The sequence below is a fragment of the Brassica napus genome, chromosome C3 (assembly GCF_020379485.1).
Source record: "Brassica napus cultivar Da-Ae chromosome C3, Da-Ae, whole genome shotgun sequence".
In the NCBI taxonomy this organism is placed as follows: Eukaryota; Viridiplantae; Streptophyta; class Magnoliopsida; order Brassicales; family Brassicaceae; genus Brassica; species Brassica napus.
This window is the reverse complement of record NC_063446.1, coordinates 42755512-42762195: the sequence shown is the minus strand read 5'-3', so window position 1 is coordinate 42762195 and position 6684 is coordinate 42755512. Positions and strand designations below refer to the sequence as shown.

Here is a 6684-nt window from a genome sequence, read left to right as displayed (position 1 = left end):
TGGGCAATGAAAAGTATGAGGAATTTAAGACAGTTTCAGGTTACGTTTGCAACGGATTATTCTCAATTGGTGAAGATGGTTTCGGAACCAGAAGAATGGCCAGCATTTGAAAGTTATCTGAAAGATATTAAAGTCCTACAAAGGAGTTTCTACAACTCAGAGATCGTTCATGTACCTCGGATGGAGAATAAAAAGGCGGATAGCTTAGCACGCAGTGCTAGGAAACAACCGTTTTTCGTTGTTCACATGGATGCGGAGTTGCCGGTTTGGTTTACAGAGTCAAGTTGAGTCTGTGAATGTATTGTTGTCAAAAAAAAAAAAAATTAGGTCTATCCTTGTGGGAACCGAAATTCGCACTGTCGATTTCCGTTTAAATTAGGAAACTAGGAAAACCCTAATTTTCCAGAGGTCCCGGAGATCTGTTAATACCACACGCTAAGCAATCAGAACACGAGATATCAACGACAAAGTACAAAAATCGTAAAAAGAGAGCAAAATAGATCTTATTCCGAATCCGTGTTTGAGTGTTACAACAAGGTATAAGCCTGAGCTCGAGAGCTGTCGGTGAGATTCCTAGTTCAAGCAACCCTAAGACGGCTAAACCTAATTGAGTCGCAGCTCGAAATAACAAAAACGAAAATATGCCTAAATCGCTACTGGCTCCTAGTTCGGTTTACGCTTTTCCTCTTCCGCCCTTAAGCCGTCATAGCATAAAAAAAGAGATATTCAATTTTTTCCGATCTTCGTAATTATCTTCAAAATTTCGTATTTATCCGCGGAAACTTGACATTTATCTTTCCTTGCGAACCAAGCGTAAACCATCATGTGGCTTACGGGCTGTTGGTTAAGAAATCATAAGTTGGGCCTCGAGTCACGTCTTAGGTCCCTTTGGGCCGTCTTCTGACTCGAAGCGTTTATTACGGCTTCTTTCGATAAAGAACGAAGTTTCTTTGGTTTTTACTGTAAAGTTTGATCGATGACTTAGAATGGCGGGAAACGTGAAATGGGTTCGCTACGGTCTTCGGGAGATAGCATCGAAGGGTAGACGAGAATGCATGGACTAATGTCGTATCAATGTTTCGGAAGAGCTCGGTTGCTACGTAGCGACCGAGCGGAAAGGACGCTCGGTCGCTACGTAGCGACCGAGCTTGGCTCGAGCTCGATCGCTACGTAGCGACCGGGCTTGGCTCGAGCTCTGTCGCTATGTAGTGACCGAGCGGAACGGACGCTCTGTCGCTACGTAGCGACCGAGCGGAACACGCGTTCGGTCGTTGCGTGGTGACCTTTTTCGAGCTCTTGTCCGATGTCTCGTGTTTCCTCCGTAAAGCTTTTCGTAAGAAAGAATCTATTTCGAAAAAGTATTTGTCGAAGAAAATTCTCATTTTCTTCTTCGGACGTTTTGAATGTTAACTTCGTCGTAACCGTTTTTGACCCCAACAATCCTAGGGAATTTCTCATAATTTATTTCAATAATTTAAAATTAAACAAATATGCTAGAAGATACACTAATTTTTATCAAATTTTTATTATTCAAAATCATTAATTGTCATATATACTTTAGCCACATTAGGCGATTTCCTAAATTTTTTTAAGGGAGATAATAAAGAACATTAATAATGAATTTATGGTGAATTTGATAAAAAGCTTCCATATAATTAGATGGATACGGAGCTCCCGGTGTGGTTAACAGAGTTAGTATGAGTCTGTTTAAGTTGATGAAAAAAAAATTAGATGAACCAACCTATTTCTCTAATGTTTCTAAAAATCATCATAGTGATGACACGTGGCTACCAAAAAAAAGTTGTAGGCTTTAACTAATAACCATTAAAGGAATAAAGGGAATAAGAAGGAACGGCATGAAAGGAATAAAATAAAAGGAAAAATTATTCCTCTCATAATTTGATAAGAAATAATTGTAGTCTATTCCTTAAATGTTAGGGAATGTAAAGGAATCATAGGAACAAATATTTCTTCTAAGGAATGATGAAAAATTCACTATTCCCACCAATTCTTTTGGTCACCATTTAGAGCCGTAATGTTTCTTAATTAATATATAAGGGATATACGTATATAGTGCAACTATTACCTAAACATTAAAAGCATGGAGTTGATAAATAGTTTGTGCACTGCCAAGAGAGAGAAAATCGATCGGCCATTAGCTGATTTTGTAGGACCGCAAAAATCCTGATTGAAAATTACGAAATAGAAATCGAATGAACGATAATATAGATGTAGGAAACGTTTAAGAAATCGTTAAGGAAAAGTCAAAAAAATGTGGAGTCGAGTTTGATCTCTTTCCTTAACTCAATAAATCACCCGCAAAGTGAGACAGTTTAGATTCGATTTTTGAATCCCAAGATTCAGCCATGATAAGACTGTTTTGCTGCAGCAGAAACAAAATCTGCGAACTATAACTATTACTAATACTCTCGAAACTTACTTAAGAGACGGCTAGGGTTTTTGTTGGAATTACTTTCAAATGACTTTGAAGCATATGCCTTTTCTGTTTGTCTAGAATGAATAGACTATATGTCTACTTATATGATATGAGTATGAGTTACTTGATCACCAAAAAATAATCTTGCGAAAAAGTAAAAGAATATTCATGAATAAAAATATTCCATAATTATTATAGAAATATAACATAATCAGTTGAGAAATGTTGAGAAATATTGCGTCCATTATTTCCTCGTCATCATTACATTCAATGAATTATGAATACAAATCAACATGTGTCTTTCATTCCATTTGACATAATAATATGAAAGTGAGAGAAACAAAGAGAAGCTGAGTTCACTGAAGGAAACTGTGAAGGATTCGTTTATGTCTTCGAAAGAGAATCCAATAGCGAACATTAAGTTCATCGACGCTTTGTGTCGCCTCGGTGTCTCCTATCACTTTGAAGATGAATCATCGAGAAGTTGGACACGATGTTTGATTGTCGTGATTTTATACAGATGATCAGAGACAGTGAAACTGATTTATATACGGTTTCTCTTGTCTTTCAAGTTTTTAGGCAGTTAGGTTATACACTCCCTGTCGGCAAGTAAGAGACTTAGAAACGGCATATACCCAAACTAGCACATGATACACAAATTATTGAAATTAGTATTTATTTAGAATTTTTCTTAACTTCACCCGAAGCTATTGTATGTATAGATAGAGAGGAAACCATAAACACATTAACCTCTGGCTGCTCTTCTAGCCTTAAAGAACCTCTTTCTAATCGTGAATAGCTGTTTTGCAGCTTCACTAATTGACAACCGATTCGTGGAAAACTCTTCACAGCACCTAAGTCCCAACTCCAAAACCAGCGTCAAGCACTCAGCAATAGGGAAGCCGACTCTGAGACTGCTGTGAAGAATAGAATTGTCTGCAATGTCCAATACTCGTTCCGGCCATGCCAACTTTGGTATAGCTGTGGAGGGTAAAGTTTCCCCAAACAACTCATTGGTTGGTTTCTTTCTAGTGAACATTTCCAAAAGGAGAACCCCAAAGCTATAGACATCCCCATGTATTGATGGTTGTCCTCCTATTCCGTATTCTGCACCAAAATTCACAGAAAATATGGAATGATAAACTAAATAAAAACTACTTTTCTTCATTTAAACATGACAGAATTTTGAAATATTTACCTGGTGCGGCATACCCAATGGTTCCTCTGACACCCCCCGAGCTGAGTTGATTAAGGGAGAACTCTTGGTTGAATTTTAAGAGCAGTCGAGCTAGACCATAGTCACTAACATGGGCTGTTAGATCATCGTCTAGAAGAACATTGCTTGGCTTAAGATCACAATGAGCAATAGGGTTATGACAATTAACATGAAGATACTCCAAAGCAGAAGCCACGTCTATCGCAATGTTAAACCTTTCAAGAAGGGTCAAGGGTCTTGAGGTATCACTGATCCCTTCTAGCCTTTCTCGGTGCAGCCACGTATCCAAGCTTCCATTAGGCAAGAACTCATAAACCAAGGCTCTGAATTCATCACCCTTTTAATCGATGCTCGAGCAAGCTGTTATGAGCTTCACAAGGTTGCGATGCCTTGCACTTTTCAAGGCTTCACATTCTGCGATAAAGCTCTTGCTAGCTCCACGTATCTTGAGATTTAACACTTTAACGGAAACAACTCTGTTCTCAAGACCAAGAACTGCTTTGTACACAACACCAAAATTCCCCGACCCAATCATGTTTTTCAAAGAAAACCCACAAGTTGCCTTATGAAGCTCACCATACCCTACCCTTTCATGGGGTGCAATAGCAAAATCATCCACATCATTTGTGTTGCTTTTCCTGTCTTGTATGCTCCGTTTCTTAAACCAACGTAGAGAGATGATAAAGAATAGTGAAAACAAAACAGAAGTCAGCCCTGCCCCGAAACCAATTCCTATTTTCCTTCTCATCGAAGAACGCTCTCTTGATTTTGTTTCTTCTTGATCTGTGCATGGTTTTAGCTTTAGTTCAACAATGCCCCCACAGAGATTTTGGTTTCCAAAGATGGAAACTTTGCTTGAGTTTCGAAATGCTCCTTCAGTTGGCATTGGCCCTTCAAAATTATTTAGAGAGAGATTTAAATACTGAATCAAGGAGAAGTTTACCAAATATTCAGGTATGGAGCCAGAAAGATTGTTGTAGGACAGATCCAGCTCTTGGAGGCTTCGCTGCCCTCTGATATCTAATGATGGTTCCTTCAAAAAAGTTTCCATTCAAATCTATATATTCCATGGCGAGACAGCTCCCCAGGGATGGTGGTACATGACCAGATAATTGGTTGTGTGAAACATCTAGCCCATAAAGACTGACCAACTTTCCTACCTCGCTTGGGAAATGTCCAGTCAGATTATTATATGCAAGATCCAAGGTAGGAAGAGACCGAACTTCCATGAGTTCTCGAGGTATGGAGCCAGACAGCATGTTGAAATGAAGTGAAAGGTAAAGAAGGTAACTGCAGCTTCTAAGACTGGAAGGGATCCTTCCTTTGAGACTATTTCGATATAAATAGAGTTGCGCTATCATACTGAGGTTTCCCAAGGAATATGGCATGTCTCCTGACATCATATTAGACTGTAAGTGGAGATTTTCTAATCTAGAAAGCTTCCCGAGGGAGGCGGGAATTTCACCTGTCAAGAGGTTATCTTCGACCTTTAATGCTACAAGGCACTCAAGGGTTCCAATGTCAAGAGGAAGGGTCCCAGAAATGTGATTTTTTCCAAGGGAGACAAAAGTCAATTGCTTGGAGAGATTGGATATGGAATGAGGCAAGATGCCCCCAAGTCTGTTGTCTCTAACACCAAGAAACTGGAGTTGAGTGCAATTTTTCAAACTGCTAAGAAAATCAATCTCTGGTGGAGTAACTTCCCAAGAAATTATCACTAAGCCAAGTATTTCGAGATCATATATATAATCTTCCGAAACCCAAAGGAATGCTTCCGGTCATGTGGCACTCTACAATATCGAATTTCCTAAGAGATGATATATTGGGCAGGGAAGATGGAATCTCCCCTTCAAAATTGTTTCCATTCAAGAATAACACTTGAATATCTGGAAAAAACTTGTCAAAATCAAGCCTGAGTTTAACAAAGAAATTGTTGTCAGGGATGGATAAAAATAGAAGGGACGATATGTAAAGAAACAAGTTTTTGAATGGTAGGTACAACAATAAGTTGTATCAAGAAGGTGTTTGTTGATTAATTCAACAACACATTTCTTTTGTGTTCTTTTGGTAGGTGCAACAAGAAGTTTCACCAACTCCCCATAATCTCCTATAAATAACCACACAAGGAGAAGAAGAAGATCATCCCAAACAAGAAAAACAGAGAGAAGAAGAAGAGAAGAAGAAGAGAAAAACGTGTGAGAGAGAGAAAAAAAAGAAAAAAAAAAAAAAAAAAAAACTTTTTTTTTCTCACAAAAAATCTTCTTTAAGAAATTACGAGTAATTTCTGAGTGTATTTGGGATCGGGGTGTGAGTAGTGAGCTTGTAAAATTTCCCTGGTTAATAATAAAATATCTATAGCAGGTCTGGAGACGTAGGCAACATTGGCCGAACTCCGTTAACAATTTGGTGTGTGTGCTCCTTTTTCTCGCTCCCATAAATTCTGGTTTTACGCAAAATTTGACCGCGTATTTCCTAACAACTGGTATCAGAGCCTGAGTTACGGTGATCGGTCAAATTTTTTGTGGGGTTACTATTCACGTGAACAGTACTTCGTGAATAGTGAATTTTGTCAGTAACATCGGTTTGTCGACGAAGGTGTTCTAATACACGGTGGTTCCAGAAACGATGGGAGGCGAAGACGGTTTGGCGCATAGTATCGGGAAATTTGACGGTACAGATTATGCATTTTGGAGAATGCAAATTGAAGATTATCTGTACGGAAAGAAGCTTCATCAACCGCTGAGCAAGAAGCCTGAGAAGATGGATCAGGATGAGTGGGAGCTCCTTGACAGACAAGTTCTGGGTGTTATAAGGTTAACACTGTCGAAAAACGTTGCTCACAACGTTGCGAAGGAGAAGACCACGGAAGGGCTCATGAAAGTTCTCTCTGACATGTATGAGAAACCTTCAGCAAACAATAAGGTATTTCTCATGAAGAAACTCTTTCATTTGAAGATGGAAGAAGGTGGCCTGGTTGCCGCACATGTGAACGAGTTCAACACGATTGTCAACCAACTGTCATCGGTTGAAA

At 39.0% G+C, this 6684-nt stretch overlaps 1 pseudogene; it reads right to left on the bottom strand.

The window, feature by feature from the left end:
• Positions 1–3182: 3182 nt before the first annotated feature.
• On the bottom strand, positions 3183–5420 carry LOC106436529 (annotated as a pseudogene).
• Between the last annotated feature and the right edge of the window lie 1264 nt (positions 5421–6684).